General features: G+C 36.4%; 1 long non-coding RNA gene across 3 annotated transcripts in view; it reads left to right on the top strand.

Annotated features, from left to right (window-relative positions):
- Positions 1-21,348, top strand: part of LOC112130954 (uncharacterized) — a 129,186-nt gene that overhangs the window by 25,817 nt on the left and 82,021 nt on the right. For all 3 annotated transcript variants that reach the window (XR_010139040.1, XR_010139041.1, XR_010139039.1), the window contains 3 exons: positions 15,178-15,291; positions 17,081-17,147; positions 17,240-17,347. This is a non-coding gene — a long non-coding RNA (uncharacterized LOC112130954). The remainder of the gene's footprint in view (positions 1-15,177; positions 15,292-17,080; positions 17,148-17,239; positions 17,348-21,348) is intronic.

Raw genomic sequence — 21,348 nt, 5'->3', positions numbered from 1 at the left:
TGTCTATACTCTTAGTTGAGAACACTTTATGAGAGGAAAACTTCTAGAAAAGGATATGGAAGTCTTTAGGCTGAGTCTGCAGAAAAAGTAAACTTAAAGTTGATGTATTAGGATTATCCCTTTCTAAAAACATGGGCCAAATATTGCAAAGAAAGAAACCCCAAAAAGGTTTCTGGTCTAATATTTTTGTATACTGAGGAGTTTAGAAATTATTAAGAAATGTGTCAAATCTCAGACAAGCACAGCAGTATTAAAACATGCAATTTACTCCACCATATGCAATCCTAATTTTCTATTTTGTGGTTGACTGACAAGGAGTAGTGGTTCCTTAGGATGTGTCTAGTGCATTGCAATTCTACTCTTGCAACATTTCTTTGCAGTTTACTTTGCTTTTTCCTCTAGTTTTTCAGTCCTCATCCTCCTTTAACTGTTAATTTTTCCAAACTTCCCAACACATGGCCTACAACAATCATTTTTTATTAAAACATATTAAAGTCACTTTTCATTGAAATGTACTCACAAAGGGTTTGATTTCAAAATGTGTAAATCCATATAACAACATATGTTTGATGTGGATCTAATATAGAAATTCATAAAAATAAAACCATATACATACTAGAAGAGAAAATGAGGGGTGAATTTTTTTACAGTCTTGGAGGAAGGGCTGCAAAACACAAAACCCAGAAGCCAAAAAAGAAAGACTGATAAATTTGACTCTGTTGAAAAAAAATTCTATACATCTAAAAATGTAATTAAAAGAAAAATACCTGGGAATGAATATTTGTAGAGCTATTAAAGCTTATCTGTTTAATATGTAAAGAGCTCTTAAACTAATTAATAAGAAAATGGCTAACAATTTATTAAAAATTAAGCAAAGCATATAAAATAAAATGTCTTTTAAACGCAAAAGAGCTTAACCTTACTCAGTCTTTAAATGCATTACTTTTAAAATATAAATTAAGATACAGAGGCGAAGCAAGATAGTGGAATAGAAAGCTCCACCAATTGTCCTTACCCCCCAACCCCAACAAGGACACCAGTTAACAACTAACATTACGCAGAAAAAATTACCTTCATAGAACCGAAAATGAGGTGAACACTCACAATACCTGTTTTTAACTTCATATTGCTGAAAGAGGCACCAAAGAGATAGAAAAAGCAGTTCTGAATCTATGACACCACCCCTTCCCCACCCCTGGCAGCTGCAGCCTGGTTGCAGAGAGCATCTCTGGGCACTGGGCGAGGGAGAGGACAGTAGTTATAAGGCATTGAACTCAGTGCTGTTCTGTTAAAGCAGAAAGGAATTGCAGACCAAACTTAGCTGATGCTCACCCACACAGGGAACATTTAAACCATCCCTAGCCAGAGGGAAATGACCAATCCCAGGGGTCTGAACTTGAGTGCCTGCAAATTTCATCACTTAGGGTCAAAGTGCCCCTGATATCTAGGTAAACTTGAAAGGCAATCTTGGCCATAAGAACTGTAACTCGGCCAGGCACGGTGGCTCACGCCTGTAATCCCAGTACTTTGGGAGGCTGAGGCAGGTGGATCACGAGGTCAGGAGTTAAAGACCAGCCTGGCCAAGAAGGTGAAACCCTGTCTCTACTAAAAATACAAAAAATTAGCCGGGTGTGGTGGCAGGCACCTGTAATCCCAGCTACTCGGGAGGCTGAGGCAGGAGAATCACTTGAACTCAGAGGGCGGAGGTTGCAGTGAGCCAACATCGCACCACTGCACTCCAGCCTGGGTGACAGAGTGAGACTCTGTCTCAAAAAAAAACAAAAAAAACAAAAAAAACAAAGAACTGCAACTCTTAGGTGAGTCCTATGGCGGAAGTAGGCCCAGAGACAGTAGACTGCGGGGACACACGACACACTGAAACACCACCTGGGGCAGTCAAGGGAGTGTTGGCATCACCCTTCCCTTAATTGCAGGCTGCACAGCTGGTGGCTCCAAAAGAAACCCCTTTTGCTTGAGGAGAGGTAGTGGAAGAGTAGGACAGACTTTGTCTTGCATCTTGGATGGCAGCTAAGCCACCACAGGATAGGGCACTGGTCAGAGTCATGAAACCCGTGTTTCAGGCTCTAGCTCCCAGACAGCATTTCTAGACACACTCTAGATCAGGAGGGAATTCACCGTCTGGAAGGGAAGGACCCATTCCTGCCAGCATTCATCACCTGCCAACTGAAGAGTCGTTGAGCCTTGAATAACCAGCAGCGATACCCAGGTACTACATTGAGGGCTTGTTGAGCCTCTGCGACTTGCTGGCTTCAGGTACCAACACTGCCATGGGGGTTAGAGCACCAAGTGGGCTCTTGGGGTCCCCTGTGTCAGGACTTGACTCTTGGACAGCATTTCTGAACCTGCCCTGGGCCATAGAGGAGGTCACTACCCTGAAGGGTGAGTCCCAGGCCAGGCAGTATTCATCACAAGCTGACTTAGGAGACCTCAAACCTTAAACAAACATCAATGGTAGCCTGGCAGTACTCCTGCTGGCTAGCTGTGGCTCTGACTATGGGGTGAGGTTCCTCTGTCTTTGGAAAGGGGAAGGAAGACTGGGAAGGACGGTGTCTTGTAGTTTGAGTGCCAGCTCAGCAACATTACAGTAGAATACCAGGTAGACTTCTAAGGTTTTTGACTGAAGTTCCTGACTCCTGGACAGCACTTTTGAACTCACATGGGGCCTGGGGGACCTTGCTGCACTGAAGGGAAGGATATAGGCCTGGCTGGCTTTTCCAACTGCTGATTGTAGAGCCCCAGGTCCTTGAGCAAACATAAACAGTAGCCAGGGATTGGTTATAGCAGGCCTTGGGTGACAACCAGGGCTGTGCTGGCATCAGGTCTGGCCCCATGCAGTCATACTGGTAGTATGACACAGAGTTGCTTGTGTCACTCTACCCCCAGCTGTAGGTGACTCAGAACAGAGAGAGAGAGAAAGAAACTCTATGTCTGGGAGAATATAAGGGAAGAGAACAGAAGTCTCTGTCTGGTAATTCAGAGAATTCTCCTGGATCTTGTTTAAGGCCATCAAGATGGTACCTCTACGAGTCTGCAAGCACCACAGGGTTATGGAGCTTGGGGTGCCCCTTAAAGCAGAAACAGCTTAGATCACAACACTCAAGTCTTTTCAAATATCTAGAAAGCCTTCTCAAGAAGGATGGCTACAGATGAGGCCATACAGTGAAAACTACAATAAATACCTTATTCTTCAGTGCCCAGACACCAAAGAACATCTACAAGCATCAACACCATCCAGGAAAACATGACCTCAACAAATGAACTAAATAAGGTACCAGGGACCAATCCTGGAGAAACAGAGATATGTGACTTTTCAGACAGAGAATTCAAAATAGCTGTGTTGAGGAAATTCAAACAAATTCAAGATAACACAGAGAATAAATTTAGAATTCTATCAGATAAATTTAAGAGAGATTGAAATAATTAAAAAGAAGCAGAAATTCTGGAACTTAAAAATACAATTAGCATACTGAAAAATGTATCAGAGTTATTTAATAGCAGAATGGATCTAGTAGAAGAAAGAATTAGTGAGCTTGAAGACAGTCTGTTTGAAAATACACAGTCAGAGGAGACTAAAGGAAAAAAAGAATAAAAAAATGAAGCATGACTACAGGATCTAGAAAAATACCCTAAAAGGGCAAATGTCAGAGTTATTGGCCTTAAAGAGGAGGTCAAGAAAGAGATAGGGGTAGAAAGTTCATTGAAAGGGATACTAATAGAGAACTTCACAAACTTAGAGAATGGTATCAATATCCAAGTCCAAGAAGGTTATAGAACACCAAGCTGATTTCACCAAAAGCAGACTACCTCAAGGCATTTAATAATCAAACTCCCGAAGGTCAAGGATAAAGAAAGGATCCTAAAAGCATCAAGAGAAAAGAAACAAATAACATACAATGGAGCTCCAATACAGCTGGTAGCAAATCTTTCAGTGGAAACCTTACAGACCCAGAGAGAGTGGAGTGACATATTTAAAACGCTGAAGGATAAAAACTTTTATTCTAGAATAGTGTATCTGGCAAAAATATCCTTCAAACATAAAGGAGAAATAAAGACCTTCCCAGACAAACAAAAGCTGAGGAATTTCTACCAGACCTGTCCTACAATAAATGCTAAAGGGAGTACCTCAATCAGAAAGTAAAGGATATTAATGAGCAATAAATAATCACCTGAAGGTACAAAAATAACTGGTAATAGTAAGTACACAGAAAACCACAAAATAATATAACACTGTAACTGTGGTGTATAAACTACTCTTATCCTAAGTTGAAAGACTAAAAGATGAACGAGTTGAAAATAATAACTACAACAACTTTTCAAGACATAGTACAATAAGATATACATAGAAACAATAAAAAGTTAAAAAGTGAGGGATGAAGTTAAGGCAAAGTTTTTATTAGTATTCTTTTCACTTGTTTGTTTATGCAAATAGTGTTGTTATCAGGTTAAAATAATGAGTTACAAGATAGTATTTGCAAGCCTCATGGTAACCTCAAACCAAAAAACATGCAGTGGATACACAAAAAATAAAAAGCAAAAAATTAAATCATCACCAGAGAAAAATCATCTTCACTAGAGGATGACAGGAATGAAAGAAGAAAGAGAAGATTACAAAAGAACCAAAAAAACAAGTAACAAAATAGCAGGAATAAGTCCTTACTTATCAATGATAACATTGAATGTAAATACACTAAACCCTCCAATCAAAAGACATAGTTTGGCTGTATGGATGAAAACAAGACCCATTTATTTATCTGTTGCCTACAAGAAACATGCTTCACCTATAAAGACACACATAGACTGAAAAAAAAAGGATGGAAAAAGATATTCCATGCCAATGGAAACCAGAAAAGAGCAGGAGTAGCTATAGCTGTATAAAACAAAATAGATCTCAAGACAAAAACTATAAGAAGAGACAAATAATGTTACTATATAATGGTAAAAAGGGGTCAATTCATCAAGAGGATATAACAATTTAAAATATATATGCACCCAACACTGAAGCACCCAGATATATAGAGGAAATATTAGAGCTAAAGAGATAGACTAGCCCCAATACAATAAAAGCTAGAGACTTTAACAGCCCACTTTCAGAATTTGATCAATCTTCCCAGGGAAAAATCAGCAAAGAAACATTAGACTTAAATATTCACTACTGACCAAAAGGTTCCAATAGATATTTACTGGACATTTCATACAAGAGCTGCAGAATACACATTCTCTTTCTCAGAACATGATCATTCTCAAGGACAGACCATATGTTAGGCCACAAAACAAATCTTAAAACATTAAAAAAAAAAACTGATGAGTTAATGGGTGCAGCACACCAGCATGGCACATGTATACATATGTAACTAACCTGCACATTGTGCACATGTACCCTAAAACTTAAAGTATAATAATAACCAAAAAAACAAAAAAAAAAACTGAAATAATATGAAGCGTCTTCTCTGACCACAATAGAATAAAGCATCTTCTCTGACCACAATGGAATAAAACTAGAAATTAATAGCAAGAGGAGTTTTGGAAGTTATACAACCACATGGAAATGCTCCCAGAAGACCAGTAGGTCAATGAAGAGATTAAGAAGGAAATTGAAATATTTATTGAAATAAATGATAATGGAAACATACCAAAACCGGTGGGATACAACAAAAGCAGTACTAAGAGGGAAATGTATAGCTCTAAGTGCCTACAACAAAAAACAGGGAAAACTTTACATAAGCAATTTAACGATGCATCTTAAAGAACCAGAAAAGCAAGAGTAAATCAAACAAAAACAGTAGAAGAAAAGAAATAATAAAGATCAGAGCAGAAAGAAATGCAATTGAAATGAAAAAAAGGACAAAAGATCAATGAAAAATTGGTTTTATGAAAAGTTAAACAAAATTGTCAACGTTTAGCCAGACTAAAAAAATAGAGAATATCTAAATAAAATAAGAAATGAAAAAGGAGATATTACAACTGATACTGCAGAAATGCAGAGGATCATTAGTTGCTACTATGAGCAAAAATATGCCAATAAATTGGAAAAATCTAGAAGAAATGGACAAATTCCTAGATGTATACAGCCTACCAAAATTGAACCAGGAAGAAATCCAAAACCTGAACACACAGATAACAAGTAACAAGATAGAAATCGTAACAAAAATTCTCCCAGTAAAGCCTGGGACATGATGGCTTCACTGCTGAATTATACCGAACATTTAAATAACTAATAATACCAATCCTACTCAAACTATTTTGAAAAATAGAGGTGGAGGGAACACTTTCAGACTCATTCTTTGAGTCCAGTATTACCCTGGTACTAAAACCAGACAAAGACACATCAAAAACAAACAAACAAAAAACATACACAAAAAAAACTACGGGCCAGCATCACTCATGAATATTGATGCAAAAATCCTCAACAAAATACTAGCAAACCAAATTCAACAGTAAATTAGAAAGGGCATGCATCATGACCAAGTGGGATTTATTCCTGGGATACAGGATGGTTCAACAAACACAAATAAACTCATGTGATACATTATATCAACAGAATGTAGGATAAAAATCATATGATCATTTAAATTGATGCTGAAAAAAACACTTGATAAAATTCAACATCCGTTCATGATAAAAACAAACAAAAAAAAACCCTCAAAAAACTGAGTATAGAAGGAACATACCTCAACATCGTAAACACCATATAGGACAGACCCACAGCTACTATACTTAATGAGGAAAAAACCGAAAGCCTTTCCTCAAAGATCTGGAACACGACAAGGATTCCTATTTTTACCATTGTTATTTGACATAGTACTGGAAGTCCTAGTTAGAGCAATCAGATGAGAAAGATACAAAGGGCATACAAGTTGGAAAGGAAGAATTCAAATTATCCTTGTTTGCAGGTGATATGATCTTATATTTGGAAAAATCCAAAAGATTCCACAAGGAAACTGTTAGAACTGATCAGGAAACTCAGTAAAGTTGCAGGATACAAAATAAACATACAAAAATCAGTAGCATTTCTCTATGCCAACAGTGAACAATGTGAAAAAGAAATTTAAAAAGTAATCCCATTTACAGTAGCCACACAGAAAATTAAATACCTAGGAATTAACCAAAGAAGTGAAAGATCTCTATAATGAAAACTAAAACCTTGATTAAAAAAATGAAGAGGACCAAAAAAATGGGAAAATATTCCATGTTCATGGATTGGAAGAATAAATATTGTTAAAATGTCCACACTACCCAAAACAGTATACAGATTCAGCACAATCCCTGTCAAAATACCAATGACATTCTTTACAGAAATAGAAAAAACAATCTTAATATGTATGGGGAACCACAGAAGATCAAGAATAGCCAAAGCTATGTTAAACAAAAATAACAAAACTGGAAGAATGACATTACCTGACTTCAAATTATACTAGAGGTATAGTAACCAAAACAGCATGGTACCAGTATAAAAACAGACACACAGACCAATGGATCAGAATAGAGAACCCAGAAACAAATCCACACATTTTTGTCAAACTTATTTTCCACAATGGTGCCAAGAATGTACACTGGAGAAAAGACAGTCTCTACTTTAAATGGTGCTGGGAAAACTGAATAGTCATATCCAGAAGAATGAAACTAGACCTTTATCTTTTTCCATATACAAAAAATCAAATCAAAGTGGATTAAGGACCCTTAAATCTAAGACCTCAAACTATGTAACTATTACAATAAAACATTTGGGTAAATCTGGACATTTATCTGGGCAAAAAATTCCTTGAGCAGTACTGTACAAGTCCAGGCAACCAAAGCAAAAATGGACAGATGGGATCACATCAAGTTAAAAAGCTTCTGCACAGCAAAGGAAACAATTCACAAAGTAAAGAGACAACCTCCAGAAAGACAGAAAATATTTGCAAATTACTCATCTGACAAGGGATTAATAACCAGAATATATAAGGAGCTCAAACAACTCTATTGAAAAAAAACTAATAATCCGATCACAACATGACCAAAAGATTTGAATAGACCTTTCTCAAAAGAAGACGTACACATGGCAAACAAAGGTGCTATAAACATCATTGATCATCAGAGAAATGTAAGTCAAAACTACAAAGAGAAATCATCTCGGTTCAGTTAAAATGGCTTATGTCCAAAAGACAGGCAAGAACAAATGCGAGGATGTGGAGAAAAGGGAACTCTTGTATACTGTAGGTGGGAATATAAATTAGTACATCTGCTATGAAGAACAGTTTGGAAGTTCCTCAAAAAACTGAAACTAGAACTACCATATTATGTAGCAGTCCCACTGCTGAGTATATACCAAAAAGAAAGGAAATCAGTGTATCGAAGAGAGATGTGCACTCCTATGTTTGTTGCAGCACTGTTTACAACAGCTAAGATTTGGAAGCACCTTAAGTGTTCATCATCAGATGAATGGATAAAGAAAATTTACATATACGCAATGGAGAACTACTATTCAGCCATAAAAAGACTGAGATCCAGTCATTTGCAACAACATGGATGGAACTGGAGATCATTGTGTTAAGTGAAATAAGCCAGGCACAGAAAGACAAAAATCACATGTTCTCACTTATTTGTGAGATCTAAAAATAAAAACAATTGAATTCATGGACATTGTAGTAGGATGGTTACCAGAGACTGGGAATGGTAATGTGGGGCTGGGGCAGATGTGGGAATGCTTAATAGGTACAAAAATAGTTAGAAATCATGAATACAACCTACTACTTGATAGCACAATAGGGTGGCTATGGTCAGTAATAACCATATGTTTTAAAATGAAGAGTGTAATTGGATTATTTGCAACTCAGCGGATAAATGCTTGAGGGGATGGATAACCCTTTCTTCATTATGTACTTATTTCATATTGCATGCCTTCATCAAAGCCTCTCATGTACCCCATAAATACATACACCTACCATGTACCCACTAAAAATAAAAATTATAAAAATTAAGTAAAATATAATTAAAATAGTATTTTTCAGGCTTATAAATATCAGAAAGTTTGCTAATATGCTTTGTTATCAAAGACATGGGGTAACAGGCACATAATACTTTGATGAGAATGAAAATTATTATAATTGTGGAAGGCAGTTTGGCAATGTCTCTCCAAATTGTAAATTCATATACTTTTTGATATAGTAATTCTATTTCTAGGACATTTTCCTGAAGACATATTTGCATATGTTTATGGACATGCCAAGTTTCATCTTTATAGCATCATTTGCCATAAACAGAAAATAAACAAAAATAGATAGAACCCTCTTGCTCATTATATTATGAAACTGTCATATAATAGGGTAATACATAGACATTGAAAATACTGAGATAAGCATGTATATTGAAACGGAATACTGCTAATGAGAAAAGCAAGGTGAACAGTTGTCCATCTATTCAACAATGCCAGTTTCTCTACTCTCTTGCCAACATTAGATATCAAAAAACTAGTCTTATGCCAATATGATTGGTGAAATAAGGTATTTCATGGTTTCAGTTTGTATTTCTTGTGAATAAGTTTGAGCATCTTTTTATGGTTGGACATTTTTATTTGTTTGTGACCTACTTGTTCATAACCCTTGTGTCTTCTTTTCTTGTTGTTCAAATTTTTTAACTAATTTGAGAGTTATAAATTTTATGATCATGAAAAAAAGTGATACCTTTAAAAGCAGACACATAGATCAATGGAACAGAATGAAGAGCCCAGAAATAAATCCGCATGGATGGGATCGATCAGGGAGATGAGGTTAAGGAGTGAGGACCACACCAGGTTGAAAAAGCCTATATGATAAACATCAATATTTAATGAGATTGGGGATAGAAGGTGGAAAAAGGGGAACCAAAAAGGTTCAAAAAGGAACAACCAGAGAAGTAGGAAGGAGAACCAGGAGTAAAAGCGGTGTATTGGAAGCCTGGGGAGAAGGGAGATTCAAGGAGAGAATGAATGATTGGCAGGACAAAATCTAGCAAGTAAGAAGGTTAAAATAAAGCCAGTAGAATGACAGTGATGACCTTAGGAAGAGCAATTTCAGTGGAGTGAAGGAGGCAAAATCCAGGTTACAGCAAGTTGAGGTATGAATGAGAGGTAAGAATGGGAAGATAGATACCCTTATCACCCTTATTTCTTCCTTGTACTACAGACTCTCATATCTGGCAATCATTTTGTCATCTCTCCTTGGGTATCTAACAGGCATCACAAACCTAATATTTTCAAGAACTAGAATGCTTGACTTCCACTCCTGTTTACACTAAAACATAATCATTACTGTTCTGCTGCAGTATTTTCCATTTTAGTTGATAGCAACTCTACACCCATTTGTTTAAGCCAGAAGCCAGGGAGTCATCATTACTTACTCTTTTACCCCACATCTAGTTCATAGCAAGTCTACCTTCAGAATATATCCTGAACCTGACTAGGTCTCACCACCTCCATTGCTAATATCCTAAGCCAAATCACATCATTTCTTGTCTACCCTACTGCCCTGAGCTCTCAGCTGGTCTCTCTGCATCTACCATTGCCCCCTATGGCCAATTATTTCCTCAATAGCCAGACTGGTCATTTAACAGTAGATCATGATCATGTCGTTGTGCTGCTTAGAGCCCTTCAGTGTCTTCCCAATGCACCTAGAACAAAATCCAAAATCCTTACCATCAAAGCTCTAAATGATCTGGCCCTGCATGCAACTCCAACCTCATATCTTACTACTTTTACCTTCAGTCACACTACTCCAGCACACAGTGGACTTCACATTTTTCCTGGAACACATCTCCCTTAACCTTGTCTTGAGGACTTTGCATTAGGCATTTCCTCTGCCTGGACAGATTTTTTTTCCCTTCAGATTTTTGCAGGGCTGTTTCCTTCTGGCCATTCAGTTTTCAACCTAAATGTTATTTCCCTCAAGTTACCTTTCCTAACTACCCAGCCTAAAGTGGCCCATCTACTCTATTACCCTACCCTGTTGTCCTGTTTTATTTTCAATAAAGGACTTGCTGCTAATATAATTGCCTTGTTTTTTTTTTTCATTTTTTTTTGGTCTCTTTCTACCAGTGGGGACCTTGTCCTACTCAGTTTTGTATCCCCAGCGCCTGATACATAATAGGCATTCAATGCGTGTTAGTAGATATACGAATGGATGAAGGGACCTGCCTACCCCCTTTGCTATTATTTATATTGTGATTAGCTATTTTTTGAAACTTGATTTTTTAGATTAATAAAACAGTATTCTATCTTATTAATATGTTACCTAATTTTCCTTTTATTATTGGACATATAAGTGATAGCTAACCTATTTTTTGTTACTTTAAATACCACCATAAGTGAACATTCTTTTTTTTTGCATTTTTTAAAAGTAGAAATTTAATTGAAGTAACATGCAGAAATTATACAAGTACAGCTTCTTGATGAATTTTCACAAATGATATAAGCATTTAGATGAGAAAACAGAACTTATCAGAATATAAAGCTCCTTATGCCCCCTTAACAGGCACTACTCCATCAAGAGTAACCTCCTTCCTCACTTTCAAACACCACAGATTAGTTTTGTCTTTTTTTGAACTTTTACATAAGTGGATTTACATGGCATAAACCCTTTCGTGTCTGGCTTCCTTTTGCTCAGCATATATGTGGGATTCATTCATATTGTTAAGCATAATTGCAGTTTCTTCAATCTCCCTTCTATGTAGTGTTAAGATTTTGTTTGGGGTTACATGGAACCTATAGACAAATTTGGGAAGAACTGATATCTTTATGATGTCAAGCTTTCCAATATACGAGCATGATCTGTCCTTCCATTTATTGAGAATTCTTAAATTTTTCTTAGTGTTTTGTAGTTTTCAGTATAAGCACCTTTTTTTTTTTTTTTTTTTTTTTTTTTTTGGTGACAGGGTCTCCAGCCCAGGCTGTAGTGCAGTGGCATGATCACAGCTCACTCTATCCTCAACTTCCCAGGCTCAAGTGATCCTCCCAGCCCAGCCTCCCTCATAGGCAGGACCACAGGCACATACCACCATGCCCAACTAAGTTTTTTTTGTATTTTTTTGTAGAGTTGGAGTTATAAATCTTTATGTTAATCTGATTGTGTCCTTAGTATGAGTTCCTGGAAGTAAAATTGCTGGGTCAGAGAATATCTTTTGATTGTTATTTACATCTTGTGAAGTTGTTGAATTTAAAAGAGAAGATAATCCATGTGACTTGGTGATATTTCCGTAATCCATTTATTCTTTCCTTCTCTTAAGTGGCAATTTTATATTTTTTCTTCTCTTTTAAAACCTCAAAAAACTCCTCTCCCACTCTCACTTTCAGCTGATGACTGTGCTTTCTATTTCATTGAGAAATCTCTGACTACTATACTTACCTGCATCTCTGCCCAGAAACTTTCCCTTCCCTTCCCACAATACATGAACTGTCTATACTCCTAGCAAAGACCAACTCCTCCCTTTGTGTACTAGGTTCCATCCCTCTTTCCTACCAGATGTTACTGCCCTAGAATTTCTCTCTCCTGCATCACCAGTTTTACTCTTTCTCCTGAATCAATCCTATCAGCATACAAACATCCTTAAATCTTTTGTTTTTTATACTTTAAGTGCTAGGGTACGTGTACACAGGGACATCCTTAAATCTTTAAAAGCTGTCTCCTGACAGCCAGCGTGGTGGCTCATGCCTGTAATCCCAGCACTTTGGGAGGCTGAGGCAGGCGGGTCACCTGAGATCGGGAGTTCGAGGCCAGCCTGACCAACATGGAGAAACCTCGTCTCTACTAAAAATACAAAATTAGCCGGGTGTGTTGACACATGCCTGTAATCCCAGCTACTCAGGAGGCTGAGGCAGGAGAATCACTTGAATCCGAGAGCTGGAGGTTGCAGTGAGCCAAGATTGTGCCATCCATTGCACTCCAGCCTGGGCAACAAGAGTGAAACTTCATCTCAAAAAAAAAAAAAAAGAAAAGAAAACCTGTCTCCTGACTCCATTTTAATCTCTTGCTATTCTTCCTTCTCTTTGTATTTCTTTTTATTTATTTATTTATTTATTTTTAAATTATTATTATACTTTAAGTTTTAGGGTACATGTGCACAATGTGCAGTTTTGTTACGTACGTATACAGGTGCCATGTTGGTGTGCTGCACCCATTAACTCGTCATTTAGCATTAGGTATATCTCCTAATGCTATTCCTCCCGCCTCCCCCCACCCCATAACAGTACCTGGTACATGATGTTCCCCTTCCTGTGTCCATGTGTTCTCATTGTTCAGTTCCCACCTATGAGTGAGAACATGCAGTGTTTGGTTTTTTGTCCTTGTGATAGTTTGCTGAGAATGATGGTTTCCAGCTTCATCCATGTCCCTATTTTTACTTCCTGATACCTGCCACTACTTAACATACTATCTATTTTAATTATCTGGTTTATAGTCAGACTCTTTAACTAGAATATAAGCTCCATAACAACAGGGGTTTTTGTGTTTTGGGTTCACTACTGAATTCCACATGCCTAGAATACTGTCCAGCATTTGCTAGATGCTCAATAAATATTTGAATAAATGAATGTATGTATATTAAGACAGTTACCTCTAGGATATGAGACAGGGCAACTGGGGTAGGAGGAACACCTGATTATTAACTATATGCTCCTTTCCACTTGAATACTGTACCCGTGTGCATGCATTTCTTTTATAATGTGAATTTTAAAACTAGCTAAAATAACAGAATTTAGGCACCAGACAAAAATATTTTAAATATATTTAAGGAGGAAAAGAGAGAATACTTCAGTAAAAGGCATTAGAAAACTATAGATCACTACATTATACTTTTCACCAAAATAAATGCTAAATTTAGTAATTAAAAGATTAAAATGCCAAAATTACCTTGAGATACAGATGGATGTTTTGAGCATAGTAAAAAACCATAAAGGAAATACCTGACTATAAAAGAATTAGACATTTTTATATCAGACATACACAAATTAGTAGTTCATCCAACAATCTAGAAAAGGCCATATATAACAAAAGGTAATTTTCGTATGAAATGTTCTTGCAAATTAATAAGAAAAATCCCAAGAAAGATGGACAAAGACACAAATGGCTCAAGAAAGAAGAAGTAGAAATGGGTAAGCATAAAAATTTTAACCTCACTTTTAAGCAAAGAAATACAACTGTCTACCACTTTTCACCTCTCAGATATATCTCATAATACCTCATATTGATGACTATGCAAGAGAAGCAGAAACTATCTTATACTGCCGGAAGAGATGTAAGTCCCTACCAGAATTAGGTGTGGGACAATTAAAATTGTGCATACCTCTGCATCCAGTAATTCTGAATCTGGGAACTTATCTTATGAAGATTCTTGGAAAGTGTGTAGGGTTGCATGTACTAGTGTGATTATCACATTGCTCTTTATATTACTGAAGAATTGAAAAAATATATAATAATCAGGGATCCAATCTTCGTTGTCAAATTTCAGTCACTTTTAAATTTTTGTTTTTATTTTTGTGGGTACATAGTAGGTGTATGTATTTATGAGGTGCATGAGATGTTTTGATACAGGCATGCAATGTGAAATAAGCACATCAAGGAGAATGGGGTATCCATCCTCTCAAGCATTTATCCCTTGAGTTACAAACAATCTAATTACCTTCTTGGTTTTGCCATATTAGAGGACCATGTGAGCTATTTATTTACTTTTTTTTTTAATTGACTTAACTTTAGCTCTGTCCTAAGCTTTTATACCAGAAAAAAACATGGATTTATGTTAGTTACATTATTTTCATATAACATTTAAATAAATGCATAGAAAATAAACTTACATCTATATAACATGTAGTATCATTTGCTGTACCATCAGTAGTGTTTGTAGCACATGAAAACCCTGGTTAATGGTACATCCTTACAGTTCAGTCTTTAGAAATAATGATGTAGTTATATATTTTTGACTTTAAAATATTTTTTAAAAAAATATGAAAAAAACAGGTTCCAAAACAGTATGTTCTATGTATGTACTTTTAAAATATATTTATATAGTAATAAATATATTTATGTACTTGGAATGCCCTATGCTAAAATATTAACAGTGGTAATGGATCAGTGATGTTATTATGGGCAATTTTTTACAGTTTTATGTTCTCCCCTTCCTTCCCCTCCCCTCCCCTTCCCTTCTTTTCGACAGAGTCTCTGTCACCCAGGCTGGAGTGCAGTGGTGTGATCTCAGTTCACTGCAACCTCCGCCTCCCGGGTTCAAGCGATTCTCCTGTCTCAACCTTCTGAGTAGCTGGGATTACAGGTGCGTGCCACCACACTCGGCTAGTTTTTGTATTTTTAGTAGAGACGGGATTTCACCATGTTGGTCAGGCTGGTCTCAAACTCCTGACCTCATGATCCGCCTGCCTTGGCCTCCCTAAGTGCTGGGATTACAGGCGTGAGCCACCGTGCCCGGCCTATGTTCTAATTTCTTAAACTATCAATGAATATATATTTTCTAATCATAAGATTAAAAATTATGGGACTATACATTCTCCTAATAATTAAGTGCATAATTATTTCCTGAAAAGCTAATTATAAGCTCTTACAGGTTATAGGTTAATTTGGGGTTATTTTCCTCTTTTTAAAATATGTGTACTTTTGCTGTCTGTCTTTGCCAATATTTACTTTTGATCTTTGTTTTTGCCTTTATTTACTTTTGCTCTGTTTAAAACAGGCTATTCAGAAAGGCAATAAGGAAGCTGCAGGAATACATGCTGAAAATGCAATCCACCAGAAAAAGCTGGGGACTGTTGTGGGGTGGGGGGAAGGGGGAGGGATAGCATTGGGAGATATACCTAATGCTGGATGACGAGTTAGTGGGTGCAGCGCACCAGCATGGCACATGTATACATATGTAACTAACCTGCACATTGCGCACATGTACCCTAAAACCTAAAGTATAATAATAATAATAAATAAATAAATAAATAAATAAATGAAAAGAATGTTGAAAAAAAAAAGAAAAAGCAAGCAATTGATTTCTTAAGAATGAGTGCTAGAGTTGATGCTGTGGCAGTCAGAGTTCAAAATGCAGTAACAATGGTCAGGGTAAGACTTGAGATCTATAAATAATAACTCTTGATTTAAGTTTAATAAGAGTATTGAGTTATCAGAACTCAAAATTTGTTGCAGGGTGCTACAGGGTGCTGGTAAAGGTGCAACATATTCAAAGTACTTGGTGAGGAAAGTGATTTTGGCAGTGGATTTTGAACTAAGATTTAATTGTCTTTTTAAAAAACTTGTATTTTAAGTTCAGGGGTACATGTACAGGATGTATAGGTTTGTTACATAGGTAGATGTGTGTCATGGGGGTTTGTTTTACATATTATTACATCACCCAGGTATTAAGTCTAGTATCCATTAGTTATTTTTCGTGATCCTCTCCCTCCTCCCACCCTTCACCCTCCAGTAGGTCCCAGTGCACATTGTTCCCCTCTATGTGTCCTTGTGTTCTCATCATTTTGCTTCCATTTATAAATGAGAACATGCAGTATTTGGTTTTCTGTTTCTGCATTAGTTTGCTAAGTATAATGGCTTCCAGCTCCATCTATGTCCCTGTCAGGGACATAGTCTCATTCTCATTCTTTTTAATGGCTACATAGTATTCTATGGTATATATATACCACATTTTCTTTATCCAGTCTATCATTGATGAGCATTTAAGTCGATTCCATGTCTTTGCTATTGTGAATAGTACTGCAATAAACATACATGTGCATGTGTCTTTGTAGTAGAATGATTATATTACTTTGGGTATATACCTAGTAATGAGATTGCTGGGTCGAATGCTATTTCTGTCTCTAGGTCTTTGAGGAATCACCACTCTGTCTTCCACAATGGTTGAATTAGTTGTCTTTTAATGAAGTGAAAAGTCAAAGAAATAAGATAGCCAATGCCTAGACTATAAATACATAACATTGTATATTCACTATTAAAGAAAAGGTAGACAAGTTTCATAAGTTGATTTGTAAGTAATATATTTAGGAGACTACAAAAACTTTGAGACTGTTTGTATCATAGGATACTGTTTGTTTTTATCCTCCAAATAGGCAACAAGTCCATGTGAGGCATAGTTAAGTCTGTGGGTGCTTCATTGAGGAGTAGAACCTTGAAAAGGTAAAAAAAAAAAAAAAAAAAAAAAAAAGAATTATGTTCAGATAGCATCTTTTCAGTGTAAGTTTTTCTAATAACCATATTTATTTTTACAGACTTCTGCCTTGATGAACAAATTCAAACACCAGTTTGAAACACTGGATATTCAAACACAACAAATGGAAGATAAAATGAGTAGCTCTACAACCCTAACAACACCACAAGTAAGTATAGCTTCTCTACTTAGAATAACTTTTTAAAATTATCCCACTTCAAATTATAATGGTATTGTGAGCCTGAATGATCTCTAGAATGCTAAATAAACATGATGTGTCTTCACAATGATGGTAGGAAGTTACTGCTCATCCCCCAGATTCCTGAGGAGGCGTTTTCCCTAGCTTGGTTTGAAGTTCTGGGAATTGTACTGAGTTGTATGTCTAGAGTCTAGATCCTGGTTCTGTCTGACTGCCAGTGGTACTTATTGATGAAGGCCATTGTACTAGAGGCTCACTGATGCCAGTTGGTATTAGATATTATCCCATGCCTCAGCTAGTTCATCTCATTGCAAATATTCTTATGTTGCCTCCCTACTCTTTAGGTGTTTTATGTATGCATGAGTCAGAGGTGAACCAAATAGAAAATACAAGATGAATTAATTTTCAGAAAACTAGGATGTTTTCTAAACCTGGAACCTGGACAGAGACCTCCTACGAAGAAAATTAAAATTTGAAATTAGTTTGTGTGTGACACATGTCAGAAACAAAGTTTTGTAAAATTTAAATATTCAGATAGAAAATTTATTTCATTATCACTCTTCTCTCTGATCCCAGCACCTAACATGTGGTTAGTCAAATGAGAAGAGAACTTGTTATTACTACTTTGGATGCTAATATAGAAAAAAATATGATTTACAAAGTCGATTAAGAAGAAATCGACAGCTGTCCATCAACATTTTACCACAAACAGCTCTTTTCACAAAAAGGTAAATGATGAAAGAACAGGCTTATACTCAGGGTTTAGAGTTAAGAAGAAAGAATATATGTGTATATCTTAAAGTGAGGATATATTTAACAATTCTTTTATACCCTCCCCTAGAGCTTTGTTCCCCAAAGTGTGTAGGACAAGATTCAGGAGCACTCTTACAACCTGGAAGCTCATTAGGAATATAGAATTTCAAAACCCCACCCCCAGATATATTGAATCAGAATCTTCATTTTAACCAGATTCTGACATGATTTGTATGCACAGAGTTTGAGAAGCACTGTCTTAGAGTTTCTGATTTTTATTTGGTTACTTTAGGAATCCTGAGGTGATTTTATGATCAGTGAAGTTTAGAAAACCCAACTGCATTTGAAAGAACTTGAAGTCAGGACACTGGGATTTATTTTTTTTGCTTTTTATTTTTTTTTAATTTGTAATTGACACATAATTGTACGTATGTGTGGAGTACAGTGTCAGTGCATGCATACATTGTATAGTGATTAAATCAGCATTGTCATATCCATAATTTTATATGTTTATCACTTTGTGGTGATAACATTCAAAATCTTCTAGCTATCTTAAAATATACACTACGGTGTTATCAGTTATAGCCACCCTACTGTATAACACCAGAACTTATCCTTTCTGCCAAACTAACTCTGTACCCATTGACAAATTTCTGCTAGTCCTTCCTTTTACCAGCTCTTTTCCATCCCCAGCCCCTGGTAACCACTGTTCTACTCTCTACTTCCATGAAATCAACTTTTTTTGAATTCCACAGATGAGTAAGATCATGCAATGTTTGTCTTTCTGTGCCAGGTTCCTTTCACTTAACCTTATACCCTGCAGGTTTATCCATGTTGAGCAAATGACAGGATTTTATTTTGTGTTATGGCTGAGTAGTGTATTCTATTATGTAGATATACCACATTTTCTTCATCTTTAGATGAACCAAGTTGATTGCATATTTTGGCTATTGTGAATAGTGTTGTAATAAACATGGGATTGCAGATATCTCTTTGACATACTAATTTCATTTTATTTGAATATATACCCAGGAAGGGGATTGCTGGATCATATGGAAGTTCTATTTTTTAATTTTTTGAGGAAACTACATATTCTTTTCCATTATATCTGTACTCAATTAATATCCTTACAAACAGTGCATAAGAATTCTCCTTTCTCCATATCCTCACAAGCAATTGTTATTTTTTGTCTTTTTGATAAGAGCCATTTTCACTGGAGTGAGGTGATATTTCCCTGTGGTTTTGACTCACATTTCCCTGATGATTACTGATGTTGAGCATTTTTTCACATACTTGTTGGCCATTTGTATGTCTTTTGAAAAATGTCTATTCAGGTCTTTTGCGACTACTTTCTCCCATTCTGTAGGTACTTTCTCCACTGTATTTATGTGTTTTTTCCTGTGCAGAAGCTTTTTAATTTGATGTAATTTATCTATTTTTACTTTTGCTGCCTGTGCTTTTTGGTTTGGTTTTTGAGACAGGGTCTTGCTCTGTCACCTAGGCTGGAGTGCATGGTGTGATTATAGCTCACTGTAACTTTGAACTCCTGGGCTCAAGCAGTCCTCCTGCTTTGGCCTCCTAAGTAGCTCGGACTATACAAATGTGCCACTACACCCAGCCAATTTCATTTTTTTTTTTTTTGTAGAGATGGGGGTCTCACTATGTTGCCCAGGCTGGTCTTGAACTCCTGGCCTCAAGCAGTTCTCCCACCTCAGCCTCCCAAAGGTGCTTTTTAAAAAACTATATTTGGGGGTACAGATGCAGCTTTGTTACCTGGATATGCTGCATCGCAGCAATGTCTGAGCTTTCAGTGTAACCATCACAGGAATAGACCTGTGCTTTTGGTATCTTATTCAAAAACTCCTTGTCTGATCCAATTTTATGAAGCGTTTTCCCCTGTTTTATTTTATTAGTTTCATAATTTAAGGTTTTTACATTTATGTCTTTAATCCATTTAGAGTTGAGTTTTCTATATGGTAAGAGACAGGGGTCTATTTTATTCTTCTACATATGGTTGTCTAGTTTTCCCAGCACCATTTATTCAAGAAACTGTTCTTTCCCCAGTGTATGTTCTTGGTGCCTTTGTCAAATACATGATGGCTGTAAACATGTGTATTTATTTCTGGTTTTTCTATTCTGTTCTATTTGTCTGTGTGTTTGTTTTTAGGCCAGTAACATGTTGTTTGGGTTACTATAGCTTTGTGGTGTATTTTAAAGTTAAGTTGTATTAATGCCCCCAGCTTGGTACATTTTGCTCATGATTGCTTTAACTATCCAGAGTCTTTTGCATTTCCATATGAATTTGAAGATTATCTTTTTTTTCTATTTCTGGGAAAGTCTCTCTCACCTTGATGTTTGAAGGATAGGCTTGCTGGATACAGTAGTCTCAATTGACAGGCATTTTTTCTTCAGTACTTCAAGTATTTCATCCCATTTTCTCATGGCCTATAAGGTTTTTGCTAAGTCTACCAGCAAACCTATTGCAGTGCCTTTGTATACTATTTGCTTCTTTGTCTCACTGCTTACAGAATCCTCTCTTTGTCCTTGACCTTTGAGAATTTGATTATTTTTGTCTGAGGTGGTCTTACTTGGATTAAATCTGCTTGGTAATCTTTGACCTACCTGCATTTGGATATTTATGTCATTCTCTAGGTTTAGAATGTTTTTTGTTATTTTTTCTTTGAATAAGCCTTCTACCCCTTTCTCTTTCTTTACTCCCTCTTGAAGGCCAATGACTCATACATTTGCCCTTTTGATGCCATTCCATAGATTTCATGAACATTTTTCATTGCTTTTTCTTTTTTTCCTTTAGTTTCAAATAGACTGTTGTTAAGCTCACTGGTCCTTTGTTTTGCTTGATTAATTCTCCTAATAAGACAAGAATGCATTTCTTAAATCTCATTCACTGTATTTTTCAGCTCCAGGATTACTGTTTGATTATTTTAATCCCTTTGTAAAATTTCTCTGATATATTTCTGAATTGCTTCTCTTTGCTTTTGTGAAGTTTGTTAAGCTTACTCAAAACACCTGTATTGAGTTTTCTGTCTGAGAGTGCACACATCTCCATCTCTCCAGGGTTGTTCACTGTTATTTTAGTCTGTTTGGTGAGGTCATATTGCCCTTAATGTTCTTGATTCTTGTGAATGTGCATCGATGTCTGGGCATTGAAAAATTATGTATTTATTCCAGTCTTTGCAGTCTGGCCTTGTATGTCCTCA

This window comes from Pongo abelii, chromosome X (assembly GCF_028885655.2).
Source record: "Pongo abelii isolate AG06213 chromosome X, NHGRI_mPonAbe1-v2.0_pri, whole genome shotgun sequence".
NCBI classification, from domain to species: domain Eukaryota; kingdom Metazoa; phylum Chordata; class Mammalia; order Primates; family Hominidae; genus Pongo; species Pongo abelii.
This window is presented reverse-complemented; position numbering and strand designations above follow the sequence as displayed.